Here is a 21,095-nt window from a genome sequence, read left to right on the forward strand (position 1 = left end):
CAGGGTGCGTTCGGCCATGCTGTGTGACAGCATCCAGCAAATGGGTGCAGGTTGAAGGGGCGCGGACGTCCTTTCTCGGCTGTGTCTTCTGAGAAGGTGGCTCTGGGGCGGTGAGGCGCGGGGTGGGGACGAGGGGGACCAGGGGCTCCGCTCGGGTGCGCGGGATCGGGAGGGAGCGCGGGGAGCGCGGGCGGCCGGGAAAGAGGAAGGAAAGGCAGGGAGGGGGCCGCGAGAGCCGCTGCAATTTCTGCGGCCGGCTCGGTAGGAGGAGCAGGAGGGAAAGAGGAGGATCCAGAGTCAGTCAGTCAGTCAGCAGCCCGCGGGAGGCGGAGGAGCCGGAGGAGGAGGAGGAGGAGAAGGAGGAGGAGGATTAAAGATGGCCACCAGCAGCTGCGGGAGACGGCAACAACTCCTCACTTCCCGGGATGGTCCTTGCGGCTCGGCCCGGCCTTGATGGAGAGGAGAAGCCGGAGGGGCGCCGAGGCTAAGGCGGCGGCGGCGGCGGGGACCCAGCGACCAGGACGACGCGGCGGAGCGGGGAGCAGGGCAAGAGAAGGGACCGGCTGCGGCGTCGCTGCCCCGGCCGCTTAGCGCCGCTGCCCGCCCGGCGGACCCGTTCCCGCACCTTGCGGCCGCAGAACCGAGCCGGGCCCGTGCGGCTCCCGGGCCCCGCCGCACCGTGCCCGCCACCGCTGCGGAGCCCCCCGGCCCGCCGCGCCCCGCTCGGGGCCACCAGGCCCTCCCGCCGGCCTCCGGTGAGTGTCCCCGCCAGCCTCCCGCGTCCCGCGACCCGCAGGCGGCGCTGCCCGACCCGCGCGCGCCCGGCCGCTTTGTTCGTGCGGGGCGGAGGCGCTGCCCGCGCGCGGCCCTGCGCCCGCTGCCCGGGGGGACAGGCCGCGCGGCCCAGCTGTCCTCCCCCGGGGGCCGCGCTGCCACCGCGGCTGGCGCCAGGCCCGTGGCCTCCGCCGCGGCCTGGAGAGGGCGCCGTCGGGGTCGGGCTCACGGGGGTCCCGCGGCGCGGGGCGCGGTGGGGGGATTTAGGGGTGTGGGGGAGGACGGGGCTGGGTGTTGCCTGTCATCAGTGGCGGGGGCGTAACCGGTGGCTCCCGGCGCTGGGGCTGGGGTCGGGCCGGCCCCGCGGGGTCTGCGCCCCCCGCGCCCCCCGCGCGCGCCAGGCCTCCGTCCCCCTGGCCGCGGCCTCCCCAGGCGCGTCCCCTGCGTCCTGCTCCCGGGAGGCCGCGGAGATGCTCCTGCCCCAGTGCCGGGTTGTGCTGGCTTAGCAGACGCTAAGGAAACCAGTGACCTTTCCCACCAGCGCCTGAAGTGCCGCTGCGTGTCATCCATTTGGACCATTGAATTCTGAGAGCTACAGTACGAGGTCTTCTTTCACAAAAATAATCCGATAGGTCCACACTACGGGTGTAAACCCTTGCATGGACGTCCTGCACCTTAAGACTGCTTAGGTGTTTTCTGTGGGAAAATGGCACATTTGCATTCGAAGAACTATTTTTGTTCAGTAAAGGGCACGGATTGGCAAGTGGCTATTATGTAGTCTGAAAAAAAAAAAAAAGAAAGAAAAACAAAACCTTTTGTGTTGAGATAGCGTATTTCCCGGTTGGTATTTATTTGGTAGCAGATTTAGAACAATTAGTTTCCACCATCAGACCATCTGACAAATAAACATAACAAAACAGAAGCAAGAATGTGCTGATTTACAAAAAAACAAAAAAAAACCCCAAAAAACCAAATGTGGTGTTAGTGCATAGGTCTAGTAAAAAATCCTACTTGAAAAAGAAAAATTAAACTTTTAGCATGGGACTCTTTAAGTATGAGAATTACCTTGCTAGGTTTTTATATTAAATGTATATATTGAATTTGGCTTGAGAACTCAACGATATTTGAGCATCAGTGGTGCGCGTTACACTTTTAACCATTTCAAGCAACTGGAAATACAGGTTTTTAATACAAGTTTCTTTTCCTGAGTTGAAATCCATTCATGTAAAAATATGCTGTAACTTAAAAATTTGGGCACAGAGGAGATGTGAATTAGAAAACATGATGTTCTTGTCTTACTTACAAAATCTGAGAAAAAATTAAATGGCAGTGTAATAGTTTCAGTGTCAGGTGGATCCCTACTTTGAAGATGCTTAAATTCCACTGCTCACCTTTGCAGTTTTTAAGAGTTTACATCAGGCATTCTCCAGAAATTACATGCAGAATGTAGCTTATATTTGCATTTTTTCTGGATAAAGAGTCCATGTAATCATCACATTCTCAAAAGCCTCTGGCTCCATGAAAGCTTATAAACCACTGGACATATAATTAAAGAATAAATTTCCTAACCGAATGGGTGTGGTGACCCATGCCTGTCATTCTACCACTTGAGAGGATGAGGCAGGAGGATTGCTTAGGGTCAGTAGTTCCAGGCCAGTCTGGGCAGCATAGTGAGACCCTTTCTCAATCAAACAAACAAGAATACATTTTCTATATTTGGAAAGCTAGATTTCTTAGGATTAGATTAGATAATTTTAGTTCATCTCTAATTGTTTCTAAGTGTTGTCTGTAATTGAGAGTTTCTCACATAGATGTGGTTTTTTTTATGCATTCTTATCCAGATCTCAGGAAAATGTTGATCTCATTTTACAGATGGGGAAATAGATATTTAGAGAGACTATTTCAAAGTCATGTAGACATTGTTCGGCCAACATTTGAACCATGTTGTCTAAACTCAGAGCCAGCACTCCTGAAACTAGGCTTACTTTTGGAACATCAATTAGAAGTGGCCATGTATCTGAGATTACAATAATACATAATATCATGGGATTTTGGAGTCATAGACTCCCAGGAGAAAGAGATCTTCGTGATTCTAACTTCTATGAATGATACTGGACTAAAATCACACCCAAGGGGGAACCATTCTATTGCATTCTTAGTAGGAGCTATCGCCCTCTGATTTTAGTGTTTCCTGTGATTATAAATTCACTTCTTTTTTTGACAATTTTGTGTTTCTGTTTTTGTATCAAAATCTGCCTTCCTAGTAGTACTAAGTTCCTGTTCCCCCATTGTGCATATGATATATTTCTCATTCATAAAATAATTAATGACATCTATTTTAATTTTTTAAAGCCAGGTTTATTAAGATGTAATTTGCATGCAGTAAAAGCTTTGTACAGATGGGAAATCACCACATTCATGACACAGAACATTGCTGTCACTCCAAAAAGTTCCCTCATGCCCCTTTATAGTCAGCCCTCTTCCTCTATGACTGGCAACTGTTAATGTAATTAATGTCTTTATACTTTTGTCCTTTCTAGAATATCCTATAAATGAATTCTGCAGCGTGCGGCTTTCTGTGTCTTCCTTCGCTCAGTGTAATGCTTTTGACACGTATTAAGTTGTTGTGTGCAGTAGTTGTTTGATCAGTGATGGGCTGGTAAATATTTTAACAACCTGCCCCCATGCTCCCAGATCCCTGATTTGTAGCATTTGCTAATTATAGCAGGGCAAATACTGTCTCCATGGCCTATATTAAGCTCCCTTAACCAGCTTGGAAAAATCCTGAAAACTTTAACAATGGACTGTCATGAGTGGGCATCAGCCAGCTTCAGCCATTGAGTCTGTTTCTTTTTTGTTGGTGGTGAGTCGCATTCCTTTGTGTCAAGGTATCAGTTTGTCAGTTCCTGAAGTGATGGATATTTTGAGTTCTTCTCAGATTTGGTCAATTATCAATAAAGATAGTGAAAGCTTTTACATGCAAGACTATGTGAGGGGCAGTTAATACTAACACCTATGAGGAGATTATTGAGTCCTATGACATAGTGATCAATGTCAGTACCTTTTTATTGAATTGCCAAACTGTATCAAATGGCCAGAGCATTTTGCAGACCTACCAGCAATTTGTGAGAGTTTCAGTTGCTCTTCATTCTTGTCAGCAGTTGGTATTGACAGTTAATAAAATTTTAACCGGTTATTCTATGTGTACTATATACTTATTATATAGGATGAAAAAATTGAGCTTAGCATGGTGGAGCACATCTGTAATCCCAGCACTCCAGAGGCCAAGGCAAGAGAATTGGAAGTTCGAGGATAGCCCGGGCTACACAGCAAATTCCTGGCCATCCTGGGCCACATTTTGAGACCCTGTGTTCAAAACAAAAAAACATTAAAAAAAATTCTGAGAAATTGTTCATAAACCATTTTTTAAATTTTTATTTGGATTTAAAGAAAAAAAAATACATGCTACTACTTGTATGCTAGCACTTTGCACTGAAGGGATTTTACCAAGGTTTTCTAAACTCGTTGGACTGGTTTTTTATTTTAAAATCAAGGATTTTAACTGGTTGTCAATCTTTCTGAAACTCCAATATTGAAATCTTTTTATTTGTTGTTTTTCTATTTTTTCTTTCTTTTTTTTGAGACAGGGTCTTGCTGTGTAGCCCAGACTCTAGATCTTCCTGTCTTAGCCTCTTGAGTGCTGGGATTCCAGGTTTGTGCCACATCATCTGTCTACAATATTACAGTCTTACTTGAAAATTTCTTATACTTTTAGTGTGGTCAAAGGATTGAATTATATATATCCCATACAAATATTTGTTTACCATACAGTGCTGGGGATTGTGCACGATAGGCAAGTGCCATACCACTGAACTACATCTCCAGCCCTTGCTTATTTGGGCGGGTCTTGCTATGTAGCTCATGCTGGCCTTGAAATCACTAAGTAGCCCAGACTGACCTTGAACTCCTGATCCTCCTGCCTCAGCCTCCTGTTACAGGATTGTGCCACTACACAAAATGAGCATTTAATTTTTAATAGGAAAATCTTGTGTTGTCTTGTTTGAATAATAAACCAATGATTAGCCATGAGATATGAAGTGTAATAACTAGAAGAATAACTTTGTATGTAGTAAGTAGTCATGTTAGATTATAAACAGAAATAGCCATATTCCTAGTTTGAGTACCCTGCAATAGTAAGAAATGTTTGCATAAACCTTCTCGATAGTTGTCATAGAACTGGATGATGGGCTCACTCATTGATTTCATGTATTTGTTCATCACCTGCATACACAAGTGTCTTATGCCTATAGCATGGAAAGTCCTTGTCACATAGAGCTTAGAGCTGTGGGGAAGAGACCATTGGACAGAGTGTTGCTTAATTGAGGTTAAATGAGGTCTTGGCACTGTGGTGTGTATGGGGTGAGAGAAAACTTGCAACTAGACTTCAAGTTTGGGAGGTCTTCCTGCAGGAAGCAATATCTCCCTGAGACATTTGCAGTTTGAGTAGTTGGGTAAAATGGCTGTGAAGTATCAATAGTGTGTTAGACATCCATAGATAAGAGAAAGCACAAATGGTAAATTATCAGGGATATTATTTTCAAATAAACAAGACCTCTAAAGCCTGCATTTTTTTGCCCCTGTCTAATCTCATTTATACTTAGGAAAGTTAATCAGAAGTAAAACTAGGAAAAAAGCAAACATATCCTACAATATTGAGGTATTATATTGATGATTTGCTTTTTTTTCTGAAAATTTTTTAGTGTGTATTAATTATACAGAGGGTCTGATTGTGATATTTCCATATATACATCTAATGTGTTTTTTTCTGAAATTTATAGACCGAGATACTTTAATTATGTTATCTTTGCATTTATCCCCAGATCTTGTAAGATGCATTATTATAGAAATAATTGTAGAATTACCTTTTATTTTTTATGCTAATTCTCATCTAATATATAATATATATTTCTGATTAAGTTTGATTTTCATCATTACCATCAGGTTTGTACTAATGTGTAATAAGTATTGATAGTTATAGTACTGATTTTATGCTGACAGCTAGGATGACTTAGTTTTGCATATAGAGCAAGAAGTATTTGAAGGGCAGTCATTTAATTATAATTCTGAAATACTGTGTTTGTGATATTTATAGTTTAATATTAAAAATTGGAGAAAGGGTCTCACTGTGTTGCCCAGGCTGGCCTTGAAATACTGAGCTCAAGTGATCCTCTTTCCTTAGCCTCCCAAGGTGCTGGTATTATTAGGTGTGCACCACTGTGCCTGACTTATGCATTACTTCTTTAACTCTCATTATATAAAAACAAAAAAAAAGCAAAAGCAAAACAACAAAAAGCCACCCCAAGCCGTACTACTGAGCTCTAGATTCATATATCCAAATATCCAACTGTTAGTTTAGACTTACTTGCTGAGATGCTTCTCAGACAAACCTCAACATGTCCAAAACTTAACTTCTAGATTCTCCCCCAAAGTGTATTCCCTCATGTGGCCTTCTCAGTTTGGGTGAATGCCCTTAGCACCTCTTCTGTCACTGGATTGAAACCTGGCAGTCATTGTCTGCTTGTCAGTCTTTCTCAGGTTTCACATCCAGGTAAGCACCAGGTCTCATTGCTTTTATCTTCTAAATACTTCTAACCAGTCCCCACAAGCCTGTCTTCAGTTCCATTTTGCTGCTGAAGTTGCAGTGGTCTTGAAATGCTGTCAACTCCAGTCTCAACCCTTCTCATAGATTCATTTTATATCCTTCCCAAAATCAATTCTCATTTTTTAAGTTTTGCAAAATATGAAATTGTGGTCTTTTCATTGTGCCTTTGTTTTTCTTACTTCGAATCTTTGAATAGCTCTTAAGTCATTATCAGAGACCTGCTAAGCAGGGGGTCCTGGTGTATACAAAATTCAGTAGGCCATGGCCTCAGCTTCTCCAGCCTCATCTCTGACAGCCATTCATTCATCCATTTTTTTTTTTTTTTAAAGGCTGAGTATCTGTTGTCTGTTATGTATGATGCTAGGTAGTGCAGCTCTATAAAGCATCTTAAGTTCTAATTTGGGATGTACATAACAAATTTATATTATTAACATTATACTGATGATGCTGTCAGTTATTATAGTACATGACATGTACTTAATTTGTTACGGAATAGTTATCTGTTACTGCATACAGTCACAGAGGTGTAAGTGCCACAGAGAAACAGAAGGCTGGGTTAAGGGGCAAAGGGAGAACTGGGGTGCCCAGATGTGAGTGCATTGCGAGTTGTAGAGGGCTGTATGAGAAGGTCTGTCTGTTAAGATGACATTTGAGCAGAGATTTGAAGATATGAGTGAGAGTTGTAGATCTGAGAGGAGAGCAGGTACTAAGGCCCTGAAGCAGGAGAACTGCCCCTGAGCCTTGCCTTCTTCTTGAAGTAGTGCTTGGTGGGTGCTGCCTTCTACCCTTTGTTGTACCCTAATTAACACTTAATAATAGCTCCTTTGTTTGTCTCTTTCTTAAGCTAAGTTCTAGGGTTGGGGAGGGCAGATTTCTTTAACTTTTGAATTCATATTTCAGTTAATGTTTATTGAATTATAGAGTCCCTATAACCAACAACATTGCATAGTGACTGCTATGTGACTGTCCATATGGATAGTGACTTCATTTTTCTCAACATTGAATTTCGTGCCCTGGGCTATGAACTGTGCATAGTCAATGCTCGGTAAATACTTGGTGAATATTGAACGCATATCTGTGTGCCAGCTCTGTGCTCTGTTTCCTCTACTTCCCTGAAACACATGGGCAAGCTTCCCCCAAAATGCTTTAACATGTTTTCTGCCAGCTTTATCCTTCCACTATTGACATGCTCAAGAAATGTCACATACTTAGGAAACTCATGCATTCATTCACCATAAACAAATGTCATACTAAAGAAATACAGTAGCAAAGAACTGGAGAAATAATTTATCTCCAAGCTAAATGGATAGGGTTCATTGTAGAAGTTTTTGGCTTATTCACACTTCTGTTTCCATTTCTTTGGTGGATATTTTTTGAGGTTAATTTTTTTACTGGACCCTCAAATCTTTAATAAAACAAACACTGATAGATCTACACTATAAGTTGTATAAATAACTGAGACACTGGTCCTGCAGCATTTGAAAAATCTAGCACCAGAAATGAACTCAATGATATTTCTTAGTGTGTTTCATTTGGATGCACAGGAAGTACTCAGTAGTTTAATTACCCGACTCTCTTGTTTGGGGGCTTTGATTTTTTGCAGCCTAGACCCTTCAGCTCCAGCATAGACCCTTCAGACCTGGAGAATCTAAATGTCATCTTGGGTATGGAACTGTTCCCTCTACCCTCAGCCTCCGAGTCCTTACGCCTTGTGTCCTATACGCTCCCACCTACTGTAACTCCAGTTCCTGCATGTCTTCGAAGCTGCTGGGGAAGGCCTTTGAGAGGTCCTAAGTTGTTTAGCTGCAGAAGCTGGAAGGCTTGAGGCCAAACATTTTAAGTAAGGTCTATTAGTAATCTGAGTCATCCTTTTCCCCATTTCTGCTTTTGTTTAACCAAAAGTCATTTTGTCCAGTAGATTGTGTGTAATAGGTCATCAATGTTAGATTATTGATGATCCAGATGTTGTACTATATTTTATTTTGACCGGCTAAACCATAATTTCACTAAACTGCTGAGGCGCTGAGTTTTGAGGTTTACTCATGTTTTTGTTCTTTTAATGCTTAGGGTATGAATAGCATCTTGGTTTTAGTTCTCTAATAGAGTGGTCTTACTATACACATACTGGTTTTCTCAAAGAAAATTGCTGTTTCTTAGGCTTAAATTTTCTCCCACAATGATTCTTTTTAAACTTTGCCATCTGCTAGTATTTGTGTATTAGTATATTGATGTATGGAATATGATGTAGCCTTGTATGTGAAGGGTTTAGTCACTTTAAGTTTAATACATAATTGTTTTGTGATAGTCCACAAAAGAGCATTGTGTTGATCAGGTGCCGCAGTACTGGAGCAAGCTCAGGATTTACGCTGAACTCCTATGTGGTGAAGAGAACTGGCATAGGAGGTACTGTAATGGTGTGTTTTGGTGAGTCTGCAAGTGTAGATCAGAAACTTTTAGTCAGCTGGATACATGTGAAGCCTTAGTGCATTCCACATATTGTTCTTTTACTTTGGCGTTTAAAGAGTTAATGAGTGAGTGAGCATTTTAAAAAATAGAGGCATTCCAGTTGTTTAATTCTTTTGTGTATCCCTTTGAAGTATTCATTATTACTACCTATAAAGGACCAGTGCCTATTTGTGATGGCACTTAGCGGTTCAGCAATGAAAGACTCTTGTTCTCCACCGCTAGAGCTGCCTTCCTTTGGTTTGGTCTCCTAGCCTGGCTGCCTTCTAGCTCTTCATCTTGTGGGCAGTCCTTCATTCTGAGGGTCCTCAAGATAGCAGAGGTAATGAGTTCTTACAGGAACTCGTCCAGCTTTCCTCGTGGTGCCTGTGTTGTGAGTGAAGGTCACGTGACATGAGCATTGACTTGTCCTAACGGGCATGTGGTCAGCACTTTTAGTACTAGGCCTAGCTTCCTCTTCCTGTAAAATGCTTTCCTCCGTTCTCCAGCCAATGTGGACTTGCAGGAGGCCAGCAGTATTAGCCTAAGAAAAATAAGAATCTGATACGTGGCTGTTATTTGGTCTTATTTAAAAGTTATCCAAAATTATTTTTATCTGCTGTTTTCTTCATTTTTGTTTTTCTGCATATTAACTTGTAATTTATTGTATTGCTCTAATTAAAGCATGTATACACATAAATTTCACTTTATAATTTTTATGGCGTAGGAGGTGGTTAATTATATAGCATAAGATTCAATACTTAAAAAAATTCCAAGTATTTTCTCAAAATATGCAAATTACATAGTACATATTAAGCATTTGAATTTAGAAACATAATTTACCTGTTTTAATTTCTCTTAACGCTTTTTCAAAACATTGATTTTTTTCAATTTTAAGTTTTATCATTATTATTATTATTAATTTTTGGCAGCACTGGTGTTCGAACTCAGGGCCTCGCAGTTGCCAGCGAGGCGCCCTACCACTTGGGCCAATCTACCAGCCCACCTTTTAAGTTTTGAAGTAATTGTAAACTCGGAGCAAGTTTCAGAGTCCTGCGTGCCCTTCACCCATCTTTCCTTAGCTGTGACATGCTGGATCATATGGCACAGTGACCGGTTTATATTTTATTACTAAAGGCATAGGGATCTTATTCACTTTGAGAAATTTGACAAATACAAAAATGTGGATGTTTTTATCTTCCTTGGAGAGTGAAGATGTTGATGTGTGCAAATTGAGATTCTGTGTCTTACTTCTGTAGGCAGCAGACCAAGGATATTTATTCCCTGCATTTTCTACAAAAAGGGTGACAGGTAACTGGGCAAATGGCTAATTATTTTCCATTGGGTAATTCTGTCACTGCCCTGGACATAGTCATGTAAAAATTTTAATTACATGACATTTTTTCTAATTCCTCTTTGCTAGACTTCTTTGTTTAATCACTACTAAATTTGCTTACTGGGAGCTTTCATTCTTAATATAGAACAGAATATAAAGGAAGAAATATTTAGCAGTTAGTCAAGGAATATTTATTAAGTATCTGTTATCACCATGCTGAGTATAGAGGAGATTTGGGAACAGTAGAAAGGGTGTTAATAAGCAGCTACACAACATTATCACCTATTGTATAACCTATTTCAGCAAATTTTATTTCTTCTTTAAACCTATAATATGGGCATGTAATTGGCTTTTATTATTCATTTGTTGAGTGAGTAAGTGTACAAAGATAATAAGCATGTTGTCAGAAAATTATGTAAGACTTAAATGTTTACTCTTGGGAATTCTGGGATTTCACTATTCAGTGAAAAAATAACAGTACATGTTTTATTGTGTTTCTTTTTTATTGTGTACATTAATTGTACAAAGGGGTTTATTGTGACATTTTCTATATGCATATAATGTACTTTGATTATATTCACCCCCTCTAGTACTCTTTCTCATTCTTCCCCCTCTTGTGTTTCTTTTTTCTATTCATTCTATAAATCTCTAGGTAAATTCATAGTCAGTTTTCTTTTCCTAAAATCTGACTCTGAATTCCATGACATTGCTCATAATACAGTGTCAGGTTTTTTAGATGGTAAATATCTTTTGTTTGTCTATTTTCTGAGACAGGGTCTCTTTATGCAGTCCAGCTGGTTTTGAACTCTAGATCCTCCTGCCTCAGTGTCCCCAGTGCTAGGATTACAGGTGTGTGCTCAGATGGTAAATGCTGTTTATTAAGTGAATAGATATGAGATAAAATAAAGTCTTATTTCTTTTTAGACTAATCACTGTGTATTGATTGTTTTATAATATTATTTAGACTGATTTATTTGTGTAATGAGTAGTGACTAAATTAAAACAAGTTTAAAGGATTAAATGTGCTTCCTAGAAACATAGGCCTCATTTCCTAAAATGATGATGTAACACAAATAAAGTGATGCTGTAATCTTTAATAATTCTCTACACTTTTTTCCCTAAATATTCACCAAATGTATTATTGCATGCTGTGCTGGGTGTTATGAGTAGTACGCATGGATGTTTAAGACAAGGGTAGTTCTGCCCTCGATAACTTTACGGTGGAATGTTATAGATACATAACAGAGTAGTGTATGATTAGTCTATCTGAGAGGTAAAGTTGTGTGGACACTTAATAAGTAGAAAGATTGCTTTTCACTAAAGTGATTGGTAGAACCCTAAGATGATACTGGATCTGAATGCCAGAGGATTGACAGAATTTTCTTGATGAAAATTGTAAAATTTACTATACCAAAATTATCAAAAATTATAAAATCAGTTGATTTTATAAAATCAACTGGTTATAAAATCAGTGATGCAGAAAAGGCTTTTTTTTGGGGGGGTGGGAATAGCCTAAATTTAATGCTTAATAAAAGGATAGGAATAAAGTAAAATTCTTAGGAGAAATACACTTTAACATGGAAACCCAACTTTTGCTTCTGAAGCATTTTAAACTAGGTCATTATAAAAATTGCATTAACTATGACTTCCCTAGCATGTATTCTTTCTTTGTGTTTTTTGTTGTTGTTTTGTTTTTTGATAGGGCCTTGCTATGTAGCCTAGACTGGGCTTGAACTCTTAATCCTCCTGACTCAATCTCCTAAGTGCTAGGATTAAAGGTGTGTGTGCGTGTGCCACCACGCTTAGCTGCATGTAAAATTTTCATAAAAAATAAATTTTGTGTTTATTTAAGGTATATGCATGGTATTATGAGATACATATATATACAATAAAATAGTTACTACAAGAAACAGCTGAACCTAACCATCATTTCACATAGTTACCCATTTTGGTTTTGTTTACATGAGAGCAAAGAGCAGCTAAAATGTACTAATTTAACAGGAATTCCAAATATAGTATAATTTTATTACTTACAATCTTCATGCTATATGTTGGAACTCTAGACTTCTTCACTTTGTTTCTGCTACTTTGTATCATTTTATCTACATCTTCCCTTCTCCCTCAATCTGGACCATGGTAGTCACAGTTTTATTCTTTGTCTCTATATCTGACCTTTTCTTTCCTTCCTTTTTTCTTTCTTGCTTTCTTGATTTCACAAATAAATGAAGTTTCACACGACTTTTCTTTCTGTGTCTGGCATATTGTGGAAAAGGTAAGATCTCCCTTTTAAGGCTGAATAGTTTGTGTGTGTGTGTGTGTGTGTGTGTGTGTGTGTGTATATATAATACCACAGTTTCTGTGTTTATACATCAATACACATGTAGATTTTTCCTATATCTAAACAGTGTTGCAGTGGACAGGAGGGTACAGGTATATTTGGGAGGTGATAACATTTGTTTTACGAATTTTATTAGTCAGGCCTTTCATTGCTGAGACAAAATATCTGAGGAAAACAACATAAGGGAGGAGGATTTAAGGTTTTAGAGGTTTCTGTCCATCACGGTTGGCTCCATTGTTTCTGGGCCCTTGGTGAGATAGAACACCATGGTGGCAGGAGTATGTGGCAAAGGCTACTAACTTCATGGTAGATAGGAAGCAGAGAGAGAAAATACAAGAAGGTGCGAGGACAAGATATAGTCTCTAAGGACACATTCACCCCCAGTGACCTACTTCTTCCAAGTAGGCTCCACCTTCTACTTTTCATCACCTCCCAATAATCCATCGATTTAGGTCAAAGCCCCCAGGATCCAATCACTTCCCAAAATCTATCAGCTGGCAAACAAGCCCCCAATTCTTAAGTGTCTAGGGGACATTTCATATTCAAACCTTAATAGGTATATATATCCAGAAGCATTGCTGGTCTTGGTAATTCTCTTCTTAATTTCCTAAGCAACATCATACAGTTTTCCATAATCTACTGTGTACCCATTGGGGATTAATTCCAAGATCCCTGAGGATATGAAAATCTAAGAATGTGCTATTCTCTATAAAGTGGCTTAGTTTTTGAATATACATCTTTAGGTTACTTACACTACCTAATACCATATGAATGCCATGTAATAGTTGTTGTACTATATTGTTCATACACACACAAACTATTCAGCCTTAAAAAGGAGATCTTACCATTTCCACAATATGCTAGACACGGAAAGAAAAATTGTGCATAGCTTCATTTATTTGTGAAATCAAAAAAGAAAGAAAGAAATAACAAGAAAACTGTACATATTTAGAATCCCATAATAAATGGAATGAGTTGTCTCTCTGGTCACAATGAAAATTGACTTATTACTGTTTTGTTATTTCTGAAATTCCAAGGTCTAAGGTATTTTTTTCTTTTGAGTGAAATGGCATTGAAAATTTTTGTCAGCATTGTGGAGTTCTGTATTGCTGAGAGGTAGACATCAGAGGTAGGCTTACACAATAACCTGGGGCAAGAAGGAGAAGGAAAATGTGGGTGAATGTAACATGACAGATGGAAAAGGGAAAACGAGGGGGAGAAAATAAGAGTTCTCTGTAAAAGAGTGGTGGTCTGCCTCAGGTCATTCAGAAGAGCAGATGTAGTCAAGCCTGAAACATTTTCTGAAAGTAGTTTCTTTCTCAAACCTATAAAGAGCAGAAAATCTTTTGAATTAGCATTAGTTGTGCAGTAAATGTTAATGAAAAATGGTATCATGATATTCATTTGTGTTCTGTACCTCCTTTTCCACAGAGAACTAGATTGCCATGAGTTACTGGAGTTAAATACATTCACTGACTCCCAGATTATCTTGTTTTTTGCATAACCACACATAGGTTGGCATAGGTGTCCATACTCTCAGGAGAAGGTGGGGGAGCCTGTCAAGACATGGCAGCTGCAAAAAAATGTATCCAGGCCATTACTATTACTGACATGTACCTGTGCAGTTGGGGTAGGTAGGGGGAAAATTACCACATTGCCATTCTGTGCCAGGGCTCTTTATTCATTAGCTTGTAGAGGAGCATTGTATCTTTCTTAGTTGCTTATTGTTTTCTCTATGGACTTTCATGTACTCTGAAATTTCTTAGATTGACTCATTCATTCATTCTCTCTGTTTCTGTCTCTGTCTCTTTCTGTGTTGTGGTGCTGAGGACCAAAGCTAGGGCCTCACACATGCTAGGTAGGTACTCTACCACTGAGCTACATCCCTGGCTCCATGACTAATACTTTCATTAATAATCAGCTACTTCTTGACTACTGCTTACCAACACTGAAAGATCTTTGAAAGAAGCCTCGTATACTAGCCTTTCTTCCTACTCTGCTTGTTGACATCCACTTTAGCCCAGAGCTTAATCATTGCTTGGCATATCCTGCTATCACCTGACACGGAATCATTCCAGTTCAGTGAAGATCTTTAGTAAGCACTATTTTAATGGAAGAAAATTGGTTGCATTCTACTGTCTAATTGTAACTTTGGTGTTTTATTTAATGTCAAGCATGGCTTTTAGTTACTAATCACATCTATGTGTGCTTTTTGTGTGTGTGTGTGTGGTGGGGTTGGGGTTTGGACCAAGGTTTCACACTTGCAAAGCAGGCATTTTACCACTTGAGCCACACCTCCATTTTGCTCTTGTTATTTTGGAAATAGGGTGTTGTAAACTATTTGTCCAGGTTGATCTTGTGATCAGATCTTCCTGATCTCAGCCTCTCAAGTAAATAGGATTATAGACATGAGCTACTGGTACCCAACTTTATGTGTACTTCTTGAGTTTGATTAAAGTTTAGTCCTACATGGTATGATGGTATGTTAGATGTTAGGTTTTTTTTGGTGGGACAAGGGTTTGAATTAGGGACTTTGTACTTTCAAAGTAGGTCCTATACTGCTTGAGCCACACCTCCAATCCACTTTTGCTCTGGTTACTTTTGGAGATGGGGTCTTGCCAACTATTTGCTTGGACTGGTCTCAAAACACGATCTTTCCCATCTCAGCCTCCCGTAGCTAGGATTATAGGTGTGCGCTGCTGGTGCCCAGCTATATGTTAGATATGCTGATGTCCATTTTATGTGTGTGTGTGTGTGTGTGTGTGTGTGTGTGCCTCTTACACTCTAAGTAGCAGAAGTAAGTCTTACACATAGACTTTCAGCCAGACTTTTGTACTTCATCATCTAGTACTGTTGACAGAATCAAAAATGTCCCATTTTTATAATTTTTTAAAGATGTTGAAGTGACTATATTAGTAAAGAAGGGTCTTATTGAAGTTGTGGTTAAAACTAAATTTAATTATTATTTTCTCATTAGATAATCTGCTTTCTTCCTGAGAGTTCAAGTCATGGTAATTTCTGTTGTAAAGAAAAGAAACATGTCTGCAAACAGGAATTTAGAAATTAAATGTATCGACCAGTAGCTTATTCCCAGATGACTGAAATACAGAGAAGTCCTGCCAAAATAAACCAGTGGTAAAATAAACTTTTAAAAGATAGGATATGAAACATAGTATTCGATTGGAGAAAATATTATAGGAGTATAAAATTAGAGTAGAGGAAAAAATTGCTTGATGAAAGAATGAATAAATTTAGTTAGTCCATTATGTGTTTGCTTTGGGTTTATGGATCAACAGGAAGTAGTTTTGGAAAAAACTTTCTTAGAACTCACATTACACTTGCCGTTAGAGCAGGGTCTTCCCTAGTGGTTGCCCTTCAGCACTGATTACATTGCAGCAAAGCCTGAGTGCACTTGACCCTCCTTTGCAAACCAACTAAAACTTTGATTTGTTTTTCTTTTTTTGTTTTTCATTTAGCAAGAGTTTATTAAGTATCCACTTTGTGTGTCGACAGTATTAAGATTATAGATGCTTCTCCTTCATTCAAAGAGCTTGTACAAGTACTAGTTTAGATTATGAACAGATAGTTATTAAATAATACAGTAACAACATCTGTTTTGAGGTTTCTTTGGCTTCTCTCCTAACCAGTGCTTGGGGTTCTTTGTTGTCTGCTGCACTTGTTCTTACTGAAGTTCCCTTGCTTATAAAGGACCTGGGGTAAATGTACCTACTTTTGTTCCTGAATCTTGGGGTACTTGGTATTTTTTGCTTTTGCAAAGATGATCCCATTTATGACTTGTTCTTTAGACATGTCAAACTTGTAAAGGAAGCTAGTAAAGAAAAAAAACTTTAATGATGGTATAATATTAATAGCAAAACTAGATTTTAGATAAAGTGATAGGAATCCCAGTTCTGGGCACTAAATGAAGTTAGAAATTTAATAAGTTTCATAAAGAAGAATTAGCTGAAAGAGGCACTGACTCATATTTACATTGTTTTATTACTCTCTTGTACCTTATCTGTTTTGTATAAAGATTGCTGTTGAAACTTGAGAATCTGATGGTCACGCCAGTATGCTATAATAGAATATACTTACCAAATGGAATGTAGTCAATGTCTTTTTCTCTTTTTAAAAGTTATAGTCTATCATGTAAACATCCTTTCCTGTGCTGTGTTATTGTTTTAATAACACTGTATTATAGTGTTCATAGTGCATACCATTTAGAAAATAAAATTTTTCTCTTTATTTATTTGGTATATCTTTAAATTCTGACTGTTTACTTGGCTTTGCTATATCTCAGAATTTGATAGAACTGTATTGTATTTGTGATAGGAGAGAGCACGGCCAAGTTTTAGAATAGGGTAGAGGTTACTGTTAAACAATGACAGGCTAGCCGGGCGCAGGTGGCTCACACCTGTAATCCTAGCTACTCTGGGGGCAGAGATCAGGAGGATAGCAGTTTGAAGCTAGCCTCAAGCAGATAGTTTGTGATCCCCTATCTCAAAAATACCCAACACAAAACATGGCTGGGGGAGTGGCTCAAGTGGTAAAGCACTTGCCTAGCAAACATGAGGCCTTGAGTTCAAACACTAGTACCACCTCCCTCCCCCGCCAAAAAAGACAGAATAGAATGGGGTCACACTTGGTAATAGTGATACATGTTCTAAACTGCAGGATGTTTATTTTGGTAGGCCATAGCAGGGGTAGAATGCCTGAGAACAATTTACTCAGCCTATTGTTAATGGGAAGTCAAGGTGAAGAAGGACATGGCATCTGGGATAGGGTGTGTTTGTGTAAATAACTAATCAATGAATGAGACATAGTTGCATACATAAACTTGTAGGAGTGTCCACCAAAGAAATCTGTCTCTTGATTCCTGGGTTCTAGATAATGGCTTGCTGCCCGTCCTTGGCGTTGGGACTGCTCATTAACAATAGGTCCCAGTTAGGAAGAACCAAGGCAGGGACCACCAGTATAGCGACCTCCAAAAGCATCAAGCACAAACTTAGTTATAGTAATCAAACTTTAAACATGGGTAGGGCAGCAGAAGAGGTGAGAGCATAACAGCTATGCTTCAGAAAGATGTCGCAACGCTCCTCGTCTAATCTGAAGTACATAGGCTGGGTAATGTTAATGAAGACTTTGTCCAGAGTTGAAGATCGGGGCTGGAATTGTCACAAGTCCATATGGTGATCTAGAATTTAAGTGACAGAGCAAAAGCACATGAAGAGCAGAAACTGAAACAGGGTGAGCTTGACATTCTGTTTTTTACATTAAGTACTTTTCTAGGGTAAAAATCACTTCCATTGTTTAATCAGTAATCACTTTAGTCTGCTTTATTGGCACGGGTACGGCATCACGAGATGCTGAGAACTGCTGATGCTTCACAGTAACGTCTTTAACAGGGAACTGCTGCTAAAATGAGCAGAATTAAGCTTTGGAGTAAATGTGCTTTCTTGCAAAATAGGAGGATATGAAAAAGCATATTAGGCATGAGGGATCTGATGTCACAACTTTGAAGGCAAAAATCATGGTTAGGAGTTCAGAGTTGCTTTGAGGATCTCCTTAGCAGGAGTTTTTAATTAATCTATTTAGTTTAATTTTATTTATCTATTTAGATTTATCTATTGCTACATAATCCAAGCTGGCCTAGAGGTTGCAATCTTCCTGCCTCATCTTCTTGAGTGCTGGAATTACAGGTGTGCACACCACACTGGGCTCAAGCAGGAGTTTTTATATCTTCTTTTTAAAACCCTGCCATTAAGGTGGCTTTGCTGTAAAGATTTGGTTTCTCTGCTTTGCCTTTTCAGTTTCCATATTCTAGCAAGGGAAGATTAGAGTAGCGTGATCAGATCAGGTATATGTCTCAACCAGAGCAGGGGATGCAGGGTTACAATGTATAGTCATATTCCTGGCACTCTGTTCTCTGTGTGCTGGAGGCCATCCTCAAAGAGGAGGAAATCAAAAGCTGGGCAGCCTCCCAAGAGGTGTCTAGCACATCTCACCCTTTGGTAACTCCATTTCTTTTGTCTTCTTCCTGCTTACTCCCTCCCCCACTTAAATAAAAATAGAGATATCTTTGCAGTTATTTCTGCAGTTTTTCTAGTGGGAGAAAATACAAATGTAAGCTAAAGTACCACATCTGGAGGCAGAGCCATAGTGCAAACCACAATGGATGATATCATGGTGTCCCCTGTTCCATTGGAATTCTTTTTTGGTATTTTACAGCTGTCAACTTGCTATCTGCAATATTGGGGGAAAGGAAGAGCAAATTAAAAGAAAATGTATTTAAATGAAAAAGACAAGGGATACTTATTACACACAAGTGACAAGTAAGGAAATAAATGGTGGTTGAAGTTCCTAGTTTGTGTCTGTGCATCAAGCCTTAACCTGTTTCACTTCAGAGTCCATATTTCTGTTACTTTCTGCAGTACCTTGTCTTATGAGTGCTCTGTTTTGAGCAAGCTGACTCTGCTTCACTCCTGAAGCTCTCATGGTTCCAGCTGTGTGGAATATGAAGATAATTTTCCACTAACTTAACACTGCACAGCACTACTGGCAGAAACTCCCCTGAGCTGTTTTCAGTCTTCTAGCTCCACAGGTATAGTGGCAACTTCTCTCTCCCTTGATGGTCGGGGAAAATTTCCCCAACCATTTCTGTAACTTCCATTTTTTGTTAATTTCCTACTATCATGAGGAAATCAAACTGAACATGATAAGCTCAGCCTTTAATCAGGTGAAACAGTTATTTGGTCCCTGATATAAGTATTTTTTCCTTGAGTACTAAATAAAAATAGATCAACGGATTCCTGAGGTCTTGAGGCAAGAAGCAAAACTTTGGGAGTAGATAGAAGATGCCACCTGCACTGTCACCTCTTGGACCTCTTATCCAGTGTGTTTTAGAGGTGAGAGACATGCTTTATTTGTTTTATATACTTCAGGACAGTACCGGTGTTAGGTTGTAGAGGGGCAGATCTTGCATATCCATTACTTCCTACTGTGGGGACAGCTGCGTTTCAGCAACAATCTGTTTGGTAAGATGAATGAGGGTAGATGGGCTTTTATACCCTTGCCATTTGAAGTGAATTCTTGGATTCATGTGATTTAGAATGAAGCACTTATAGTCTTGGATAGCGGTGCTGGCACAGGCAGATTCGGAATTGGTATTTGTTATAGTGGGAGGTGCCATCACTGCTACTGTAGAGGGAAGGACTTGATGTGATGTGTCTGCTAAGCAGCTGTCAGGGTGGTGGAATCAGGCAAGTATATCCTCAGCAGCAGGTTAGGGAGGCGAGTCTAAGTCCATGCAACCGAGCCCTCGTATAACTGCTGCTCCTTCCAGCTGAGAGTTTTCATGACCCTATCAAGCAAGGACTTGGCTGGGTGTAGAAGTATGACTTGATCTGTGATGTGGGTCACCTTAGCTCCCTGAGTATTAAGAGGCTTTATTTCTTGATTGTTTGCTTTGGCAGTGGCAGAATTCTGGTGAACACACACATGGGGCAGGATTTTTTTATTTTTTTTTCAATCATAGCCCTGTGTGTGAGAGGTTATTCAGATAGCAACCCCCTGAATCTCATTTAGTCTCCGATCTTTTCCAGATCATTGATCATAGCTCAAAATGAGGATTGTAGTCTCTCAAGCCACTCCAAGAAGTATCTACTACAGGGTGATATATTCTATAAGTTCCCACAACTTCAGCAAGGTTTTTAGTCATATCCATAATACTTTTAACCTATTTTTGTCTTGACTCAAATAATTTTCCATTTGTTTCAACTTAATAGTTCCTCACCTATAAGGGCCTCATTTTAAAATTTCTTTTTATATGCCATATATCCTGTGTTTATGAAGCCACGTGTGTATGCATGTATATATAATATATATATTCACTTGAGCATAGGAAAAGTCTGGAAAGATGTATACTGGGCTTTTAACACGGACCATCTTTGGGGCACTGAGGTAATATAAAAGAAGAATTAATACCGGATAAAGAACACTTTTATTGTCTCACTTCAAAGAATGTGTCCTCTTTGATATTTGGCATTTTAGTAAGAATGTACTGTCATTAATATGAAAGGAGGAGGAGGGGGAGAAGGGGAGGAAGAAGAAGAGAGATGATTTAAGGCTGCTTAAGGACTAATAAGTAGTCTGTGCTGTCAACAAAAGAATTATGTAGTACATTTCATAAGTTAGTTTTTTAATTTCCATCTAAGACTTGCTCTACAATATATGCTAATCTGAAATGTCAATAATTCAGAGGTCAAATTTCAATAAGGAATTTCAGGTAGAAGGCCTTCAACATGTTACTCTCCTCCGTTAATTTTAGGTTTTTGTCTGGGCATCTGATCAGGACACAATACTGAAAAGGGCTTATAACCAGGACTGTAAATGCTTGTTTTCCAAAGTCCAGCTTTAAAACATGTAGGCCAGATTGCATCATCTTCAAGCTGTTTACTAGTTGGTGCTGATTTAGTCACCATGTAAAGAACAGTCTGTTATCTCCTTAAAAAAAAAAAAAATATATATATATATATATATATATG

The 21,095-nt window shown here is 39.6% G+C and overlaps 1 protein-coding gene across 9 annotated transcripts in view; it reads left to right on the plus strand.

Moving 5' to 3' along the window:
- The first annotated feature begins 313 nt into the window (after positions 1-313).
- Positions 314-21,095, plus strand: part of Wdfy3 (WD repeat and FYVE domain containing 3) — a 268,012-nt gene continuing 247,230 nt past the window's right edge. For 5 of the 9 annotated variants that reach the window (XM_074041845.1, XM_074041849.1, XM_074041846.1 and 2 more), the window contains exon 1: positions 314-755. The gene's annotated coding sequence lies outside the window, so the exon portion shown is untranslated. The remainder of the gene's footprint in view (positions 756-21,095) is intronic. The other 4 variants (XM_074041848.1, XM_074041851.1, XM_074041852.1 and 1 more) reach the window with 1 other exon arrangement.

The sequence above is a fragment of the Castor canadensis genome, chromosome 9 (assembly GCF_047511655.1).
Source record: "Castor canadensis chromosome 9, mCasCan1.hap1v2, whole genome shotgun sequence".
In the NCBI taxonomy this organism is placed as follows: domain Eukaryota; kingdom Metazoa; phylum Chordata; class Mammalia; order Rodentia; family Castoridae; genus Castor; species Castor canadensis.